The sequence below is a fragment of the Plodia interpunctella genome, chromosome 3, assembly GCF_027563975.2.
Source record: "Plodia interpunctella isolate USDA-ARS_2022_Savannah chromosome 3, ilPloInte3.2, whole genome shotgun sequence".
NCBI lineage: Eukaryota > Metazoa > Arthropoda > Insecta > Lepidoptera > Pyralidae > Plodia > Plodia interpunctella.
Window position 1 is genome coordinate 9,413,697 of NC_071296.1, and position 23,293 is coordinate 9,436,989.

Consider the following 23,293-nt stretch of genomic DNA (forward strand, 5'->3'; position numbering starts at 1 on the left):
AGATATATAATTTATATGACAATATTATAAAAAAAAACAAAATTACAAAATAAAAATCCGTTGTATTCGTAATATTCATAGATATTCCAGAATTTTAAACTAAAAACCACCATAGCAACTTGGGATTTCCATAGCGTTCAGCGAAGTGTAAATGGGCTAGCCGACAACCCTGCGTCCACGCAGCCTTCACTAATGCGCTGCGACAGGGCGACAGCTTGCCTTTGTGACGACTGACACCGGAATATTAATTATTTAAGGAACCTAGAAAACTAGACGAGTGATGTTCGTATTCACATGCGATTCTAGAGATCCTATTCACAAAAAAAATGTTAGCGCCTTGTCTCGCTTCTCTTGGTGTATGTAAATATGCGTAAGCATTTATTTTTCTTGTATGAGCTAAATGGTAGACATGACGATGTCTCCTAAGACCGCCATTTTATTGAAGAATAGTAAATGTCATTAAAGATACCAATGAAAATCTCACTTATGCGCATAATCGTAGGAAAGTTTGATCGAAAGTGAAAGTGTTTGAAAGGGTTATTTTATTATTTACAACACAATAAACATATCACATCATAATTTTATGGCCATAAATGAATAAAAGGAATAATGGATGAAAACGTGATGAAATTGTATGCCTTATCAATAGCCGTAAAGAAATTCCTGACATTTTGAATATTAATCCTTCGAGCATTGAAGTAATAAAGACAATTGAAAAACAATAGGGTCGCAGTCCGATCGGGCCACGCGAGAACTTGGGGGTCAAGTGGTAAAAAAATAACAGGTTGCTTCAGGAGTGTCGACGGAAGTGAAAACTTTAATGTTATTATAACGTTGTGCATTTTTGACGTCTTACGAATTTCTGACGCGAGTTTAACATTTTTTACCCATCATTAAAAGTGCACAACGCCGCTAAAGAAATTTTACTTGAAAATTTTTTTCAAGTAAAATTTCTTAGTTCACTTTCAAGATAGCACAAAAGTAGCTCCACGCCATAAATATGACCAGGAAACCTTACTAACTCATAAATTGACAAGAATGGCAATCTAGCGGCGGATGGAGTTATTAAACTAATCTAGCCTTTGCCCATAAGTTTATCTATATCAGCCCTATAATTACATTAGACTAGGAATCAAAATTTAAACTCAAGTCGTATATTTTACGACTGCCTTTTAACAAACCATGTTAGAATTTTTATAAGATTATACTCCACCCAATGCTATTTCGGAGAAAATTGCAAATCATCATCAAATTAAAATGTTCAATTTAGATTATTTTTTGTTAGATATTAAATTAATTTAATTGTTATTTAAAAGATATAGAATAATGCAATTAATATCATGATCATTATCTATCTGCAGCCCTCCGTGACCCACTGCTGGGCATAAGCTTCCTTCAGTCTACGCCAACCATCAATTTATGGCAGTCGGTTTATATGAGTCTAGAATAAATACTGTTGGATTTTTTTTTCTTTTTGTTGATCCTGAGAGTCAGATATATCGACGTCGAGCGACGTTATCCGTGAATGTGAACGTCAGTAACGTGCTCAATGTTTTTTTTTCGTGGTAGGCTTTCTAGTTTTTCATTGTGTATATATAATTATTCAAACTACGTCGTGTACCTACGTTCATTCGCGTCGGTATATGTCAGAGTTCGATAGCGTGTAGCCGGCGTAAGATTGCATACACTACGCAAAACCACACTCGCGTTTCGCGGTGTTCGCGTTTATTCGCAGCGCGATTCTATCTGCGACTTTAGAAATTACCACGTGGTCAGTGGAGTAGTACACTCCTTGGCACGCACTTTCCACAGAATAAAAACTAATGAACGTGACACGTTTCCGATCTGTTTAGGAATGAAATCATGCGTTGTTGACCCGTCCTCACACACGTCGCTATTCTACGGTATTTATCAAAGAACGCAATTACTTTAATGTAAGGCGATTTGGAATAATGATTCTTGATTCCAAGAGTGACATCGTTAAACCATAGATAGATTTATTAATTATTGTTTACTAGAGTATTTCTAGACTCTTTAAATAATTCTATCACTTTTAAGACAACGAAGTGAGATCGCTGTTCAACTGCTGTCGATTTAGTTATTCCTTTTTTGTAACTGGATGCCATTGTACCCTTTTGGAATGAAGTTGTGTATACCACTTCCAAATATTGAATGTTTTTAACCCTTTTTTATACGTCGTAAATATAGATAATGTTATCCTGTTATCAAAAGATAAAAACGCAGAAATTTATGTAATCAATGTAAATTTCAACCAGTCCTTCAGACCAATTGTTTTATGTTATTCGACTCCAAAGTTAGAGATCCGTCTTCGACTCCAAAGATTAACATTATTTTAGTTGTTGCTACAATTTTTAATGACATAAGTATATATTTTGATGAATATACATAAAACTTTTACGTCGCAGGCAGACTCACAGTTGAAACATATGGGCTAAGAAAGTTGAAATTTCGGATGCAAGATTCCCAAAATTTCCACGGAACGGAAAAAAAGAATTTTACACGCGTACGAAGTCGCGAGCAAAAACTAGTTAATATAAATCCGGAAGGATCCGACCGACCGTGGTGTCCAGCTGTCGATGCAGTGATACTTTAATCTGTAACACGACGCCGATGCACCAATAGGCTTCCTGCCGCCATCTTTGCACGCGACGTTCTGAAGAATCATGTTACACGTTTACATACAATAATATGAATAAAGTGGACACAAAAAATAATGAAGGTTTGACAAGCGTTAAGAGTAAGTAAGAAGGACGATAAAACTACCGGTGATAACAAAATAAAAAATAACTTTATTTAACACTACAATTTTCTTACAAAAGTACTTAATGTAAGGCGTAAAGGATGAATACCTTAAATTTTAGCAATTAAGTTGTGGAGAGTGTCTCGCCCCCAGATTAGTGTTTCTTCACTTAGATGAAATCTTTTCTTTTCCTTGTACTCTTTATGAAAAAAGACATATTCTAGCACTTCTCAATGTTTCTTTGATATACATAATTTATATTCTGTTAAATGATCTGTCTGTACATTCATTACCGCTTTAATATCAAGAACTCTCAAGCTCCACAACTCATACTCCATAACTTAACGCGAACACATTTATATTTCCATGAAAGACCAGGTTATCTCCACTCTAATTAACCCATTAGGCAAACAGAATAAGCAACTCAAAACATGTACAATAAATCACGCACTTACCTCCAGGGTTGATAGATTAAAAATCTTTTCCAATAGTAATTACATAGCAAGAAACTGAAACATCAAATATGTTATTTAAACCACGATCCCAAAGTGCAAAAGGTAGATTTGTTCTTTCTTTAACTAAAAGAATACATAATAACGATGATAATGTCTGACCGATTTCGGCCATGGTGATGACTTCAACGATTTTTAACTCAACTAACTGGTGTGCTCGTACGTGGCTTATGTAGCCAATGTTATTCAATCAATCAATTCATTTGTTTACATAAATTTTAAATCAAAAAAGTTTAAATCATTATTAATAAACGTTCTTATACATTGCGGGCACACTATTGTTGTAGTTATATTGAAATAGCGCAGGTGGACGGGCTTTTAACTCATCGCGCTTGGTGTCCAATTAGGCGCGTTGCGTCGGTGGAGTACAAACATACAAATAATAATGGCACATCCTCAGATAGATCGATATGAGTTACCGAAACATATCCGTTATGAGATCAAAAGATTTGACCGTCAACATAAGAATGACATTACTATTAAGAGAAGATTTTATCGAATTAGAGAATATTTCCATGAGAACATCTTGATACCCTAGACAAACTATAAGCCCTGCGACAGCCCTACGCAGGTCATGCCATTAGCCTTCTAAGGCCGACTAGCCAGTAGCTATGCCCATTAACAGCTCAGTGATTCATTCAAACAAGATCGCGAGCTGCAACCGTAGCCCAACTATCAGGCGTTGAACTGAGCGAAATTAGTTAGCAGTAGTTCATTCGGTAGTAGAAGTTGCAAGACAAATGCGGAAATAGATAATATTACGTTAACAGAGTGAAGCATTAGAATAAGATGTTGTTAACATCGTATGCGTAGCATATAATGTCTTCTAAAATGTTATTTTGTGCTGTATTAGGATATCATAATTAAAAGTACCTTCGTGAGCTTAATTATATCAGCTTGACTTTTAAGCGACAGTTCTACTTAAATCGATGTATATTTTAGATACTGTTATTAATTCTAAACAACATTCGTTGACGCCCACTAAAACGGTTCAGACAAGCACGCTCGTGGAACTTTACGATACTGTATTAGCGATGTGACAACCCTGTCACCTAATCATAACATCACTAACGTGTAAATTGTCCTATGTTCCACAGTTGATGTTGGTATGCCGTAATTCCTTATCGAGTGCTCGCCGGAATCGCTTTCCCTCTAAATATTTGCTTTTTAACCCGTCGGTGGAAGTGTTCCTTCATGAATAAATACATCTTTAATGTTCCCGGAGTGATTCACACTTTCACAGTTTTATTGCACTGGTTTTGTAATTACTGCCTCGTACTGGTACTGACCTGGGTTAGGCTAATGTTTTCCCTCTCATTATAAAGATATTAAGATACTAAGGTAACATAATAGTTGTAGAAAGCTTAATTAAGTCTTAATGCGACTCAGGATATGCAAAAATAGCATATGTAAAGAATCAAGACACTTCAAGTCTTTATTTTTAAAATTGCCTGTGGTTAGCACGATCATTTCGACGTCGAACAATGTCCTAACCTCTGTTATTTTCCCTTATAAAAAGGAATAAAAGGGAACAATATAGAGGCATTCATTTCATCAACATAAAGAGAAAATGTACATCACACACACGATTCGTTAAATTCAGCAAACAACGTTTGACGATATTTTTGTTTGAATAATATGTTTGCCCGTGGATTTTAGCTACATTTCTATTTGAAGGGCAGGAATATGCAGAGGTAAACGACCTCAAAACACGACATCTGTGGAATAAATTTGATCCCACATCCGAAAGTGCGATCTAAAAATAAAAGCATATTATTTATAATGTAATGGAATTTACTATATTTGTTGAGCAATTCTTTTTTTTCTTTGCATGTCGATTCGGCGAATCATATCAGACCGACCGATAAACATAGAAGACCAATAAGACGTAGATACAGAATTATGTGACGTCATACGACGAACCTTCTATGTGCAGGTGGTGGACACGCTGGACAAGACAACATGTATGCCATGGTTTGGTAGGTTAGGTACCACTATTGAGCACTGGAAATATATTAATACTCATTGTGATCCACATTCAATACAATGTTTAAACAGCAACATTCCTATCATGTTCATTCTATAATACAAGTAAATCCAGCAATTTGAATAGGCTTCTAGTTTTAGCAGAAATGCACGACGAATTTGATATATATTTAATACCAAAAGCTAGAAAGAAATACATACATAATCCACATTCCTTGCTTGCAGTAGTATGCATATCAATTTGGCATGACACTAATCCAATTATTTATTTCAATACTAACTAAACCTAACTCTGGTTTTGCGTTTGCGTTTCAACGTGGCACTGCAGTTAGTTAGCTTTTTGCGCACTTTTCAACCGGTAACTACCGAACCAATGGTTAAGACCATCCGCCTGTGACCGAAAGGTCCCACCCAAGGTTCAAATCCTACTCGTGCCACATGAGTTTGCATACCAATCTGACTCATGCTAGGTAGTTTTCACTTGCTTCACTAGTGTGTATGACCACTACATGTCACTAGATGTCTGTAGGTAGACATAAAAGTCATGTCAAATGCCCTTAGGCAAGAATAAAATCTGACACCAGTGTTAGTAAAACATACTCGAAAATAAAGAAGTATAATCTTAGGATGTCCTCCTACCGACTTTAACCCAAGAGTTTTCTAAAGTTTCCCTGCGATTATCGTAACGATATCAGCCGTCAATCACCTACTGGTCTGGCGGCTTTTCTCCGCAACAGCCTTATCAGTTATCAGTGTTATCACGATATCAATCTGGACCCACATCTTGCCTCATCCTCCACCTGCAGCCAGCAATTACTTGAGTGGTTGACGAATCGCTTTCATAGTTATTATGCCTATGAAATGAAATGTGTTAGGTCTTTATTCATTTTGTAATTGTTCCAAATAACTTTATCATACACAACAATATACAAAAAAGTCCAGAAATTTAATAAAAACTTCGAACTTATTCCATGAAAGAATCTTCCAATCATCCGGTAAGCGATAAAATATATACGAAAGACGCCTTGAGTTTCGTAACTCTTTACTCTGTCTACCCTATTACTACTGTACTATATACAAATACATTACCTGTGTCTGGCGAGTCTTCTCTTATCAAAAGCAATGCTCTTACCAAAACAACTAATAATTAATTAATTAACATGCTCATTTATTAATTAATATAATATTAAATTTATTGTGTGTGTATGTATTGAAAATTAGCTGCCCGTCCCGGCTTTGTTCAGGTAAAACTATAATAAGAAGTAGCCTTACTCCAGAAGGTTCCGTTTGTCTCTGTACCAAATTTCATCAAAATCGTTCAAGTAGTTTTTTCTCTTTATAACATTATTATGGATAGTATGGAAGTATTGATGACTAAAATAACTGTGAATCTCATGACTCCACAATCAGAACATTAAAACCGCCGGGCTAGATATCTTGTCATTAAGTCATTGGGCCATGCTCGTAATAATTTATGACTCCAAACATCTTCCCACTAATTAATTGTGAATGCCCCGTTTTATCACAAAATAACGAAACTATAGAAAAAACGTTCTTTCAAGATGGTACTAAGCTTCGAAACAATGGAAAGTATAAAAATACTCAAAGGCACTTTTACATACATAAATTACAAGTCAAATTTTATTCTAAAACTTAAGACTTTTGCAGGCACTTTTCAAGGTCATATTGTAAGTAGCATAATCATTCTTAAAACTAGAAACTACTAGCATTTCGAAACAACTACTACAGAGAAGAAATTCCATAGAAACCTAAGAGTGGGTTGCGCCTGCGCGCAGCAAGTAAAATGGCGTATTTTGCATTTTTCTGCGCAGACTTAAGTTATCGTCAAAGTTGACTGGTGCAACACACCCTAAAGGTTAAAATATTTTCTGTTATCCCTCCTATGCCCATTAGTTAATCCCTATTATCTGTGATATATATAAAGTAAGCCTTCTGTTCTCTCCACAATTGAAGGTTTTATTAGGTTGCTGGCGTTAACGACCAATAAACGCATGCTCGTTTGCTCACTATACTATAAAAAAAAGTTTAGCCAAAACACTGCATCCAATGAGAGTGAGAGGAAGTGATAGTAAATCATTCACAGTTATCGCATGAACTACGGTTATTTGTGAAGGTGCATAACCTGAACTTCAGAACTTTATATCTCTGAGTGAATCATCTTGATTTTTATTTAACCTATGCTGTCCCACTGCTGGGAAAAGCCTCAATCAAAGACTCAATCGATATGTTCTCCTTAGGTGTATCTAGAAAGGAAAGCATCAATATTATTTCATTGTCATTTCCTCGACCTTTCTCTCTGTGACTTCCAAGATTTTGTTCTTTCCTCTTCTCGTGTTTCCTGTTTCATTGGTGGCTATGATGCCGCGAAGCCCGGTTAGCATAAAAGATAAACTATACAATTTTGAAGATTCGAATGTGATTTTAGAACCGGTCGACTGTCTGACGGGAATGCTATTACTGCCAATCAGCTAGCAAGGATTAGTCGCCGGTATTGCTATGTTATGAGTCATTATTCAGATAGTTTTAACAGGAACATGATAAAGATGCATTGAGCATGTGTAAGGTTTGTACACAGAGCTATGTTATATATAGATATATCATATAGATTATTCCGATTGCAAGATAATTACAGGTGAGCCTGTAATTATCTTGCAATCGGAATAATCTTAAAATACCAAAACCATTCATTCACAATCCAAGTTTCATTGATAAGTCAGCGATAAAACGTTAAAAAATGTTGAATTTTGGAGTTTTAGTTGCGATTTCGACACCGGTATTATAAATAAATAAATATCCTTCATGGCTTTACCAATTAGCGATTTATTTCAAAATAAATCAGGGCACAGTATTAAGGCCAGGTCCTATTGGAAAGTGATACGACAAGGTTACTGAACAATACGATTTTGGTTATTAAGATTTAAGATGATAGCATCGAGGTCTTTCTTAATTTTATCAAAATTAACAAGTGTTATTCTACTCGGTTGGTAAACAGGAAAGAGCCTTACTTTGATCAAATTTCAGTCGAAAATCAATTTCAGTCGCAGGAAGACGCTGGACGCGAACAGTTTTCAATCGATATTTGTGGAAGTCTTTGGGAGAAGCGTCTTATACTTAGTAGTTGTTGACTGATGTCACTGAATAATTCCGTGGTAAATAATGAGTTTGTTTTCCTATATGCAGTTAAAAAATAAAAAATCTGATGCGTTTTTTTTTCATATGACGGTGGCAGATTATGCAATAGGAATGTACGTTACATTTCTGATGCAATTATTCTAAGTATTATCCTAATATATATATATATATATATATATCAGAAAGACCTTATTCGAAGTTGAAAAGATAAAAACAATTCTCAATATTTATGCGTCAGGTGCATATAAAATGCTCGAATTTTACCATTTATTTCGTTCAGTAGGTTTGATATTTATCACTGCATTAACGAAGGCTATGCCCTGTTACTTCAGAACAATACGAAGATCTTATCGTTAAAACAACAGTTAAAAAATAATGAGCGTCTTAACGCCAATATCGACTTGAGTAACTTGATACACATTTTTATATTTTTCCGCCACAATTATCCGCTTAAATGACACGTCTTTTTACCGTTAAATTTAAGGAAACGTGATATTTTAGTAGGTTTTAGCAAGTTTTTTAACGTTTGAAATAATTAACAGTTAACAACTTGTCACACGGAATATGGAGATTAACATTGGGACAAATCCCATACAGTTTGTGTTTTTATAAAATCTTGCAAGTGATATCCAATCACGTCGCTTGAACCGTGTTGCTCAAATTGTATTCAATTATTCGAAGTAGGAACCAGGAACTAATACGAAACAAGCTGTTTTTTTCTTCATTATTAATAATAATATCATCATATAACACAAATACTACGTCTTTATTCCTTACGAGGTAGACAGAGCCTAGAGTAGCGAAACTCAAAGACCACGTTTAGCTGTGTGTTTTATTTTTATAACTAGCGGCCAGTCCCGGCGTCGCTCGGGTATCAAAATTTGTTGCGTGGGACTACAGACAGCTGGAAGCGACTTTGTTTTATACTATGTAGTGATAATAATACAGAATAAACATGTGTTTGATATACAAGTCTGTTACCCACTTAGCTCAAATGTTCTATACCGGAATCTTAACTCAGCATACATTAGAATTCAACGACAGTCCATTACATTGTAACCGTTACGTACCAGACCTCTTAGTGCGTACAGCAACCGCACATAAAACTACCCAAATACATTGCAAATTCACCACTATGACAGTTGAATAAAGTACACGTAGGGTGACTTGTCTTGCAGAGTTTCCGAATCAAATGGTTTCCTCCTGACGTTGAAATGTTACCGGCTTCCTCACAGCCAATCGAATCTGCTAATGTACTCCGATTACGGCAAACCCCTGAATTGATTACGACGTGGGGCCGATAACAACGGGTTAAATTAAAAACTGTTGAGAAGTGTTAAACTCTAGGCTTCCTTGGTCATAGCACTAACTGACACGTGGATAATCATTCCTAGCAAAATTTTGGGTGATTGGTTGCTTATCAAAGAAGTGTCGGACTATCAGAATAGAGAAGGTTTGAAAACTAGGGATGCCGTCTACCTTGCGAAGTTGAGACGAAAAAGTAGAAAAGCGCATCCTGGGCTCCGCTCTACGGATGGCCGAGGAAGAAACCAGAAATTTGCTTAGATGAGTGAGAGAGAAAGTTTGCCAGCTCCTTACTGCAGGGTCTCTATTATTGTATGTCTACCAGAATAGAGGCTATACTGGAGTGCTGGAGAAAAATCTGACGTGATGATCGATTGTTAATGCAGCGCCATGCGAGCAGCAGGAATCCAAATTCTTCTTGTCGGATTAGAACGACAAAAAAGACATTCGAGCAGTAACACTAATTGCTCTGTCCCTGCGCCTCTTCATAGTACAGGAATTAATCAATTGAGACATCACAGCAACCCATTAAATGGCACCGCAGTCATAAATGTAAAGTATAGGCATTCACAGGCAGCGTTGTCTGCTTTCCATCAGAGGGATTAGTAAGTGAAATGCAAACCGCATTTCACTTCTCACCATCGAATCTATTCGAAGTGAGACGCATGGAACCAATCACAATGCGCCATTATGACGCAACGTCAACCACAATGGATTGGTACGTTGCGTCTCACTTCGAATCGATTCGATAGTGAGAAGTGAAATGTAAACCCACACTTAACCCACAGATGTTTGTAGCCAAGCCAATTTGCAAGTTCTCTTTCTGTACTTTAATTACTTTGTGATCGATCTCGTTTGCAGCGTAGCGTTTCTGAATTCTGTTTCTTCTCAAGGGGGAAGTCATTAAGAGCGTCGGCAATATAGGTCAGGCAAAAAGGTACATATGAGAAATACAAGGTTTATCGCACTAATTAATAACGAATCTATTAAATACTATGTTGTTATTGAGAGCGTAATATAAAACAAAGTTGCCCGCTGTCTGTTCCTATGTATGCTAAAGTCTTTGAAATTACGCATCGGATTTTGAAGCGTGTTTTTTATTAGTATGAATCAAGAGGAAGGTATAATATATATATATATATATAAGAATATATATATATATATATATATATATATATATATATATATATATATATATATATATATATATATATATATATATATATATATATATATATATATATATATATATATATATATATATATATATATATATATATATTATTGCACCCGTGCGAAGCCGAGGCTGGTCGCTAGTTATCAACTATGAAATAATGTTTTCACTGTATGTCTCTTGTATCTCTACGTACAGTCAACAGCATATCAACCCAAATTCATTACTAACTGGCCGCTATTACCGCGGCATAGAGGTTCATGCAGGGCATATATTTTATATAGGCTTTATTTAGGCATATACTTTACGTGCTGTTGACTGTACATAAACTGTTTAATAAATAACATTTTTTACAAAAGGCGACAAACTGCAAAGTAGTTTGGCAAAGATATCTTAAGGTGTTGGGAAATAAACAAATAAATAAAAAACAGAAATCCGTATACGACACGGAGCCCTATACGATCGGCTTCGTGTGTTCCTTCAAGGAACTCTTGAAGTCTTGAACATGTACAGCCGAATGCAGACAAACCTAGCACCACAAAGCACAAAGCCCCACCCTACCTAATTTACTACCACAAAAGAGTCAGATTGTACAGAGTCGAATGTACGTTGATCTATGCTTTCAAACTACGACATGAATAGTAGGCAACGCGAAGAGTATAAGAGTACGTTACCATAGTCAACTTTGACGTTAACTTTAACCTGCGCAGAAAACGCAACGCCATTTTATCGGTGCGCAAGTTAAAGTTAACGTCAAAGTTGACTAGTGCAACCCACTCCGAGTTTGCTCAATTGGTAAATATCGACAAACTTGATATCTACATACAGACGGTATGACAGGCATTTCCATTAATTAAGCCGTTAAAGGAGCAATGATTAGAGAGAAATCTGAAAAGCCAATCGGCATATTAACGTTTATTGGAATTGCGACCAGTTTTAATTAGTTCAATGTCTCATTAATATGGTACTTTGTGTTAGGGTTGTCACGCATCCACGTATTATATTTATCATATAGATAAACATCCAAAACAGGCTTTAGGCGACTTGAAGAAAGCCAGCAATAAAGCAGGTAAATCCGAAACAGTTTCCATTTTGACCCGATCGAGGATCGAACCCAGGACTTCGATTTAGCAGGCGGATATTAAACGAAAGAGGTTGTCGGTTTTGTGTTTTTCCTCACTGTCAAAAATTTTATAACTGACCTGAAAATATAAGGCAGCCACTTTTGTAATAAGCAACCAGCCTTCAATGCGACAACCCTAAAGGAAAAGCATATACCGTACATACTACTGCATGTCAAATTGCTCTTCAAGGGACTCTATGCTGCAGCAATACTGGCGAATTTCCAATGATATGTGCTGTGTTGTTGACTGTACGAGATTATTATCGACATTGGTGGCTGGCTAGAAAAACCAATAACTTTTTAATCAACGACTTTCGATTTCAGCAGTCCCAGACCACCACCAATCTCCAACCACTTTCCTAGCATAAAGTAGAGAAGATACAGAATTATTTTCGTAAAAACCTTTAAACATTCTTACACCTTGACTGGTGGTGTTAAGTAAACACCCATTAGAACCCATACTTTCATTTAATTTTAATAACTTGAAAACAAGCGCGCTGTAAAATTGGACAGTTAAAGTAAGGGGGTTTCGTTTCCGTGAGAATTTCGGGATAAAAGGTACCCTATGTATTATTCCAGGTTATAGGTATTCTACCCGTGTACCAAATTTCATAAGAATTCGTCTAGTAGATTTTGCGTGAAAGAGTAACAAACATCTCCTCAGAAACATTCGCCTAAATATTAGTAGGATTTCAAATGTAACTTGAATGATAATAACCTAGCCAAATAAATAAGTTTTCTTTCTTTCAAATAAACGTGCGTGTGTTCTGATCTCTCGTCAATTTGTGTCCAAGATATTGGACCATTACCCGCTCCCGTTGTTATTTTCCGTCACTATGATTATATCGATTGTAGAAATAATGAACCCAATATGAAATCGATGGCATTTACCGAAGTAATCGATGGTACAAATTATTTTACTCAGTGGTTCTACGCTGGAAATCTTAGGGTGCGTTGCACCGGTCATTTTTAGCGTTAACTTTAACCTGCGCGGATATATGCAGGTACAAGTACGCCATTTTACTAAAACGATGCGACTTAAAATTGACTGATATAACGCACCCTTGGGTTAAACAATTTCTTGAAGAGTTTGTTAATAAAACTTTGCATTTGTGATTATTTCCTTTAATTTTCCGTATAAATATTTGAGGTTTTTAAACAACATAAATAATATATACTGAAACTAATTAATTATGTCATTTATTAACTTTGAGCAAATAAATGACATAATTATTTTCTGATGCACTAACACAATTTTTATCAAAGTTATTACATTAAAATGTTAATAATACTATAAATCCATCCAATTTGACTAAGCCAAACCCAATTAGGTGTTTCAAAACAAATCTTGTTACGTGTGACGCAAACCCATTGAAACTGTTTCACAGCGCAAATTATCTGAAGTGGCCGGTAATGAGGTCCGGGCAATAGTTGCGGAAAATGTAAATGGTAATGATCGCTCGAGACCTCGACGTTGACCCGACAAACTTTTTACCATTCTTCGAAGTACTAAAAAAAAAAACAAAAAAAAAATACGATTAGGCATTTCAACCGCGAGAAAGAAAGAAAAATATTTGTAAAACATTGAAAAATATTGAAAATCAATAAAATATAAAGGCTATCATAGCATAGAAGATTACAGTAAAAAAAAGGAAAAAGAAAAATACGATTTTTTGAAAGTCTTAATGTTCTAACCTTGATTTTTCTTCAAAAAGGTAGACTTTAATTTTTACACCACACGATCATTACTATCCTAATGGTCGCGTGGTGTGACTGGTTCTCATTACCGTCAGATGTTACCATTATAATATAACATCGGGGACTGAAGGATTTAACATTTTCACTGTTACTGGGGGAGCCGAGTGATTTACTGATTCAAAAGGATTAATTTATTATGAACCTGTCGGTTTGTTTGTGTTTGATCGTCATTGTTTTAGAATTATGGAACAGAACAAATATAGGCAAGTTACGGGAATGACTAGAATCAATAATATGGATGGGATTGTATTAAACTCAAGAGCATTTTTGTTATATTGATTCGTTGATATTTTGTAATAATAATAATCCTAATTCTAACTAATATTAAATGCGAAAGTAAGTTTGTTTGCTCTTCACGCTCTATTTTCTCAACCAATCTTCTTGAAATTGCACACATGTAGTTTGAAGTACGGAGAAGGACATAGGGTACCTTTCATCCCGGAAAAATATATTTAGTCGTGGGATGCTCACGCGGGCAAAGCCGCGGGCAAAATATAGTAACTAATAATTAAAGTATAAGATGGAGATGTTAGCTATTTCAGTTTATTCGACGTCAACGCTAATTATACAAGCAGTTTCAGGTCAAGGGACAGCCTAGCTGACGCGTCAGCCACCCAAGATGTTAAAAGAACTTTCGTCTTTTCGTCGGTCTGTCTGACAGTGATTTATGGTCAGTGGACTTTCTAAACGATTTTCTACAATGGTTAATCAGGACGAACGCACTAATAACAATAGTGTGAATAAAATCGAAATTTATTTAAATATTGTATAAAAAAATATAAAGAAACATATATAGCCAATGGTATTAGGCAAATAATTGCTCGAAATGCAGGAAAAGCTTTTCCCTTGCTCGATAGTTAACTTAGACCTAAAATTATTGTCTTTATTTTTTTAATTGGCCTATTGTAGGATCCCTACTGATTAGCATAGGCCATTAACATAGAGAAAAAATACTTTTTCAGTAAGGTATTCTAAATTAAAAATGAATTGCATATTAGAAGCTTCTCAATATGGCATACATAGGAGTGACTCCTTGTTCCTTCTTCAACCATACAACGCTGGAGCCGCACTTAATTTTTCACTTCGCGCGGTCTTTTTAATAACAATATCGTTGCATTTTCTGTGTTAAATTTAAGTTATTTGAGTTATATATAAATAAAAATAGACTTTCTAATTAAATACATAACTGTATTTTATATATATTAAGATTGTAATCAAGAATATCAAAGTTACGTCGTAAAGGTGATAGAAACAAACAGCTTTCGATAAAATCAATACCTAATAATGTAATTAGTATCGGTATCATTGACAGGTCTTAATGAAAACAGCTAAAAATAATATACTAACATTTAATAAAACTGTAAGTGTGTATCTGTTCATAGGAGATATTAAACAAAATAAAATATGGAGAGTGATGATATGAGATGATATATACACTTAAGAGAAATATTTTTTTTTGTCTGTCTGTTTGTTTACGTATCACGTGAAAACTACTAGATAGAATTAGATGTAGTTTTCAGTTGTATAGCGGATCGTCTTACTTAAAATCTGATATAGGTTTCATCGCGAAACTTTGCTTAGATCTTGAAATAACGATAATAATAATTTAGGAGGCGGTAAACAACGATAATAATAATTTATATATATAGAGAATATAAATTGTCTATAATATACTATATATATTCTATAAATAGAATAATTTGTTAAAAACTTTCCACGAGAATTTAATAGTTAAGCCTTATATAGACATGCTGTTACCGGTGTGGTATATACGGGTATAGGCTGTATTCCCATATTGTTCGACTATGTACCTGTAACAATAAAGAAAATAACTTAGAATTAAACAATTAGATTGACTATAGCTATTTAAAATTACGAGCAAATAGCAGATTTTATTCGAGTCGCCTAAAAGCATCTGATATCATGCGACTCGAATAAAATCTGCAATAACACACTCGACGAGAAAGAAGGAAATCATTGTGATCATTACTTACATAGTATAAAACTAAGCCGCTTCCCGCTGTCTGTCCCTACGTGTTTAATACTACTTAACGGATTTTGATGCGAGTTTTTTGAATAGATTTATTATAAATTCGAACGTAAGTTTGTTACTCTTCACGCATTATCTACTGGACCGATTGTTATGAAATTTGGTTTACGGGTAGAAAATATTTGGAATAACACACAGGGTACTTTTGATCCCGAAATTCCCACGGGAGCGAAGCGCGCCAGCGGAGCTCAGCCAGAAGTAATATAAAGGTAAATCATTTACCTTTGAAAGTCTATTCTATTATAAAAGGACTTGCTGGAACTGCGGAAGCGCAAGGATATATCATTGGAATTAGCGTTGTAAATAATATATTTGTTTATTCTGCAAATAAATCAAATCAAAGGCCATTGTCCAGCAGTGGGACCCAACTACAGGCTAAAAGAAAAAAACATTATCACGCAGTCCTATGTTCTAGATCTCCGAACATTAGACCCCAGGTCCCTGGACTATTCAGCAACTAGTAACAAACCACTACCCCTGAATTAGCGCACTAATTAGCGAGCATGTGGCGTATTTACAAAATGGGTGCGACGCCGAAAGGGCACTCTCGTTGAACTTTCAGCCATTAACTAATTGTATACATATTGGACTTACGCAACAGGTCTCTCTCGGGTAGCATAAAGATAAATTTACTGCAATATTACTAGACAATTTAATAACATTTTCGGTATTTAAGCCATTTCTTTAGGACATGCAAGAATACTCTAATAATAGGATCTTGTCTGGGTAAAAACAAAAATTGAGTGGTTGGGGACGATTTATGTTTCCATGATAAATTGATGATTACTTACTTATCACTGACATATTAGCCCTATATATAAAATATTGTTTTTGACATTTTGAAAGTGTTTGACTGGTTCTAAAAAGACTATTACCATTGCTGAGTTATACAATACTATAGAAACTTTAGTTCCTCAATTAAGTTTAAAACGTACAAGTGTTACGACCTTTAAATGCCCCAATAAACGTAAAAAGCCACCTGAAACCGCGCCACTTGGTTTTGCATTAACTTAAGTGGATTCCTATGTACCGATTGCACTGCGACAATGCACTTAACGACAGGCATTTATTAGTATCAGGCAGAAAATGTGGACAAAATCGACGAATACACATACGGATATTAATAGGTTTGTGTATCAATTTGACTTCTTGATACTTAAAACAAGAAACATATTTACCTCGCTTCGTTTCCTGTCCCTATGACATATCTGTTCTATATATTATGGATATGTAAGTGTGTAGAAGTGTGTGTTCTCCTGCGTAGAAGTGGATAAAATTCTGCCAACCTTTTCAGCATCCTCATATGTTACAATAAAAAAAATAATTCTCATACATTTTATTATTTTGTGATAGAATTGATAAATATGCATTTCTCTTACAACCTTAACATTAGAAAGAGTCAGAAAAGTTAAAATTATTTCTTGTTTGTGTTACCTATGTTGCCATTGCACCTTGGTGGAAACGCTTACATAATTCACAATTTCCCCAAATACTAATAATGAAGCATGTATTTGTGTATTTGGGTCATAGCTCAGTAGACAGTATTTCTGGCGGTATGCGAAGTCATGCGCAAGCAGCTGTCATATCGCCTGTCACTGCAAGTGGAAATCCGAAATGCGTTGTAAATCAGATATCTCGTTTTAAACTGTTTGAATTTAGTGAATAAATATGTTCTTCGATCGTACTTTCGCTGTACATATTTTTAAAAGCTAGAATGGCATGTTAAAACCTAACAGTAACGGCCCAAGCTGTGCCTTCAAACGACTTGCTAATCCAATTACTGCTCACAATCAAAAATTGTACTACTGGTTACTTAAATTTAATGTTTTTTGCTACTGAAAAATTACAATAAATATTGAAGTTTACGCCCCTAAAATAAATTACAGATAGCACAAAATTGCATGGTATATACTAGCAAAATAATAGTAAAGACACTCGGTATTGCAAGAATTTCAGATTCGAATCTAGGACTGTCTGGAGACAACAGCAATAACTAGAGACAGCGATAACTGGCCTCTCGTTAAATTTGATTGTGCCGTCCGCTGCCACAGTTCATAAAGGCAAGCAGTGTGATTACAATAATGTTTGACGGCTATCATCATATTGCGACAGACTGAGCAGACGCTCGACAGACTGTAGTCTAAGTTACATGAAATTTGAACCCGCTATTAAGAATACCTACTAACTTACTGTGATTTTGTACACACGTATAGTTTGGATGGCAATACATTATTATGATAAGCATGACCTGATAGTATACCTAGGAACAGTTCCCAATGTGGGAACTTTTCAACACGGACACAATTTTTTAGTCACGCATTTGAATGCAATCTCTGACAACAATAAAAGCTTGTATCAAAAATTACATTGTTGCAAAATACTTATTACATTCGCGTGTCGTCTTTGCCTTGGACCTGCTCTCATCTGGATCACCAGAAGTCGCTAAGTGGGTAATGTCAATTGGCAGAGCTCATTCCGCATTCCAGGGCTTAATGTGGACATTAATTCATGAGCTGAGCGTGTGAGAGAGATGATGAAATGGCACATTACATGATAAACGCGAGGGATTAGGGTTTAAGTGTTTCCTTTGAAATTTAAAGATGGTATATGGTTAGAATATGGCCTATACCCAGCTGTGAGTTGATGTAGGCTGAAAATGTTGACGTTAACTTTCAGTCTGTATCATAGATAAAATTAATATATTTCTTTTATCTACGGTTTGTATTGTGTGTTCAAGATTGCTAAAGATTTGCCGCGTTAATTTGAGATGTTCCTTTATTTCTTAACTTTTATATATGAATATGTATAATTATATAGGTAGTTTGTGCACATAATATGTTATGGTGTTATTTTCATAAAATCTAATAAGAACAATTTTTATTGCACTGGAAATACAAAAGTAAGGTTATTTGGTGTAATTATGACGACTGATTTTCACAACAATTATTTTTTTTTCTAAATAAGTCCTAATATTCGAAGGTACGAAATTATTACATAGTATGATTCACGTATTAGCATAAACCATAATGGGATAGGACAAACCTGAACAAAGAAATGCTAAGTATTGCTACATTTGAGTCATTGACAAATATCAAAAATATGTTATGTACATCAGAGTTCGTTGCAGTGCAAAATCCGACTTTAATTCTACAAGCGTAAAGTTTACAATCAAACGAAACTACATGGTGGTTTCACATTAGGTATGTAGGACATCTATCAATAGTCCCTTACCATTGCGTCAACGCATACGGGAGAAAGTGACGCGTGGACATTATCCCTTGTACTATACAGCACCTGTGGCCCTATTTCAGGGGCCACGGTATTTTCGAACTTAATAACATACTATAGAAGCTTAGTTTTGATTGTACTTTGTACTTTAAAAGTCGTAATTTGAAGCTTAGAGAGCAAAATCGACGCCGTAAATGTTTATTCGTTTTTATCAAGGAGCTTAGACTACAATGGTTATGGTAAATTCGAATATTAATCCGGCTCTAAACGTTCTGATTTAAGACAATCTACATTTAAATAATTACGCGTGGAACCTCAATTTGATTTTTTATCAGATATCCAAATCTAAACATGAAGGAAGAGAACGGAATGCGTTCTAGAACTTCTTGAATTTAGACTCTGGCGTAACCATTGTATAATTGAGATAATGGAACGTAATAATGCGTAATACCACTTCTAAACTAGTTTTGAGGATCTTATCTGTTGGATAAGACTGTGAAATACATTGTTCTAGGTACGCAATAGACTTGATAGGTACCTAAAATTAATCAACTGTTGACTCATAGAGCTAACAGTATCATATCAAAAAAATATATCTTTTTAATTGATGTGAAACCGGTCTGATTTGACTGTAATTTATAATTTCGTCAAAAAATTACAAATTGCGCGCTTCTTTCTATACATGAATTTAAACAAACATTAAACAACCAAGATTTGTATACAAACAAAACAAAAAATGCAACAAAAACAATTTTATCATCCAGTATAGCCAAGCGGATAAAATCACAACACACACAAATAATTTATCTTCAAGTCATACATAATTTTTCGATTTTTCCGGATCATAACATCGTAAAATGTGTAGTGTTGTAACACGAAATGATGCAACTTACGTTTATGGTCAATGTCGCTACCGTGCTACTCCGACAGAGCCGGACTTACGGCAATAAAATAAATATATAACTTTAATACTTTCTCTCAAACATCAAAATACAATAGGTAAGATTTATGTCAATATTAAAGTTAATAATAAAGTGTTAGACGAGTCCGAAGTTGTTTTGAATATTTAGATAAAAACAAAATGAATTTACAGAAAGATTGAATAAAAAAGTTGATTCTTTATTTTGCGAACGTAAACAATTGCTACTAAATTAAATTATAATACTAAAATGTTAATATACTTTACTAAATTATAATATTTGCGTATACAATCTCGACTATAACAATAGGCAATATTTTACAATAGCATTTATTAAAGGAATAGAGTCAGAAATGCTCAGATTATGACATTATATACGAGACATTATGACCAGTAATTTGACAGTGCATTATAAAATTTGTGAAGTATGCATTACATTATGAATTTAGAGTGTACACGAATGCAAGAAAACTTGTCCTAGTTTCGTTTGATACTTCCAAGAAATATGAAATATGTTCAAAACATTCTTAAATCACAAATGGAAAATAAAATATATTCGTGAATGAATTTTATTATTGTTCTCGGCGCGTAATAAGTCTTATTCGAGATGGATACATATGGAACATATAGAAAACGAAACTCGTATCTCACCGTATAACGTAATATCTGTCACGTCACGTGAATAGACAAGTTCATTGCCCCGAAGATGAATGGTGTACCTCCACCAGCTAAGTGAAACAATTGCTAGTGACAGCCTCATTCGTCACTGTTTTTATAAGTTTATCAACAGGCGCGGCAATCATTGCCAGAATTTATTAAAACAAGTTTGATTAATGAGAGAAAAACATGCAGCGTCATTTGGCTGTACAGAGTTGAAGCTGTCATGAAGAGAATTATTCTTTTTACGACAGTATAGGATTTTCTGGTTTGGACAATCTGCAAGCTCTGTTCAGTCTGTCTTTCTAGCGTAGGCTCCAGTCAATGACTTCCTTTTTAAATCACTGTAACTATATTTACATTTAAAAAAGGGGTATTGAGTCCTTTAGATCTTGCAGGGGACTGAGACAATATTTTATTTACCTTTTTCATAAATCATTTGAAATGTAATCCCCTCAAGCTTTTCGTGAAACTTTTCTTCAGCTTATTATTAAAATGGGATAATATATATACGAAACCAAGGTTTAAAATTAGATATGATTTATAATTAATAGAATACTGCGTAACGCCAAAACTTTTCTAGTCACTACATGTGTATAAATTATGATCTAACCGCCAACTACACATGTAAATTCTCAAAAGTTTCAAATTAGACACTGAACAAAGCGAATCTGTCTCAATCGTTATAATAATATAAACAATTCATCGGGTCCCTTGCCATTTCTAATAAGATGTATGAATGTTAGACAACGATTTCTTGTCACAATGCGCTCTTAAGCACCCACGCTTAAATCGTAAATTTAAAAATATATTATCAAGATGAAACTGATGAAATATACAAGTGATAACAAGTGAAGTACTTTTATAAAGTTGACTTATGATTTAAAAAGGATGGCTTCTGGCTATATGTACCTAAGTAGTAAAAATATTAGATACACAGATTTCAATTAATAATTTATTTCATCTGACATAGATACTACATATCGGGATACAATATTAGAATTATACATTTCGATGGTAACACGTGGTACACTTAGTAAATTAAAAAAAGAGCGCTATTTTTTGCGCGCGCAAGATTTAGGATAGTGCCAACAAAAAAACTTCAATCTCGTGATTGAAGTTGCATGCATCGTATTGATTCGGGGAATATACTTACGCAAAATTACCAGAATGATGCCAGATGCTGACAAAACAAAACAATGTCTATGATGCTGACTGACATGCAGCGAAGAAAGATGAATGTCAAAAATAATAATCAAATGAGTTTGAAAACAAGAAGCGGACGGATGCTACGGTTTATGCGTGAAACCCTTTGACTGCCATTTTACTTTTAGTTAAAATGTTGTTCAGTTCAACTCTTTGCAATCAAACACATGTGTTTGAGTTAGTTTTCACTTTATTTAATGCGACTTTAGCAACGTTCAATTTAGCAACATAAAATACGTTGAGAAGTTGAGAATCATCCAGATAACAACTACGACGATTGTTGTTAACTATAGCAGAAAAAAAAGTACACTTAAAAACACGTAGACATAATATAAAGCTTTGATTGTTTTTTACCGTAATCACCGTGTTTCCGTCAATCAGTTTCAGAAATTGGCGCCAAGGTTACTTTTTTCTTGGCGCGGATCCAGTGTCGGGCTTGATTCACGCGGAGTCGCGTCGCGGTGTGCGGTGGCGCGCCCATTTCCATGACAATTATTGAGGCGTCCATGTCATTTTTTGAAGTGACACTGAGGGTTATGAGTGATTAATATTTTTAGAAACATAAACAGCAAATCCGTCGAAATTTCCCGACCTGCGTTAGGCTATGTAGTTGTAGACTGTAGCTAGTATAAAATATATAACAGATAATCAACGACATTTTGACCACTCTTAAAGAAAAATACACAATGCAAGAATACACATAGAGCAATAAATCGTTTAGAATTACACAAGAGCACTAAGTCTGCCATTAAGCTTAGTCCAGACCATCTGGCGTCGAGAAAGCCCATAACTGAATATTTATGTCTGCACAGCATATCCTAAAATGGAGAAGAATGCTAATGTCTTCATCGCGGGCACTTGCCTAGGACATAAATAAATGTTCACCTTAAGCGCGTTGTATTAGGAAACTTGCTGGCTTTCCATGGAGTCAAATTGGGAATTCTAATAATTTTGCCATGTTGAATTGAGTGTGGATTGCAAAAGACATTATGGGGTTAAGCATATCTAACTCTGTGAACCAAGAAGCACAGTTATTATTACCTCTAAATCGTACAACTTGATCTTTATATTCTTTTTATCGGGTACAGTTCCATCAGTCTTAAATACTTTTGACACGGCCATGGTTGTTAACATCTTCACTGAAGCCTTTACAAAGCCTTGTCTAGAGAACCGCTTCATAAACTTCCAAACTTCCAAAATTACAAGCTGCCAATTCGTCTATAAATCTTAACTTCCATTAACTTTTTGCAAGGGTTCAAAGACCTCTATTACAAAACGGTACTTGCAAAACAGTTAAGATACTTACAATTTTAAAACACGCCCATGTAATAACTAAACTGTAGCAATAAATTTTCTTGTCTATCTTAATATAATCGTTCCTTAAAATCGACTAACACCGGTATCAGATTTTATTCAAAGGCATGACACTAATAAACTGAATACTCAACAGTGTGAAGGTTT

General features: G+C 34.9%; 1 protein-coding gene across 11 annotated transcripts in view; it reads right to left on the reverse strand.

Moving 5' to 3' along the window:
- The window catches only part of RhoGAP19D (Rho GTPase activating protein at 19D), a 345,466-nt gene that overhangs the window by 94,780 nt on the left and 227,393 nt on the right, over window positions 1-23,293 (reverse strand). The gene's annotated exons all lie outside the window — the stretch shown is intronic.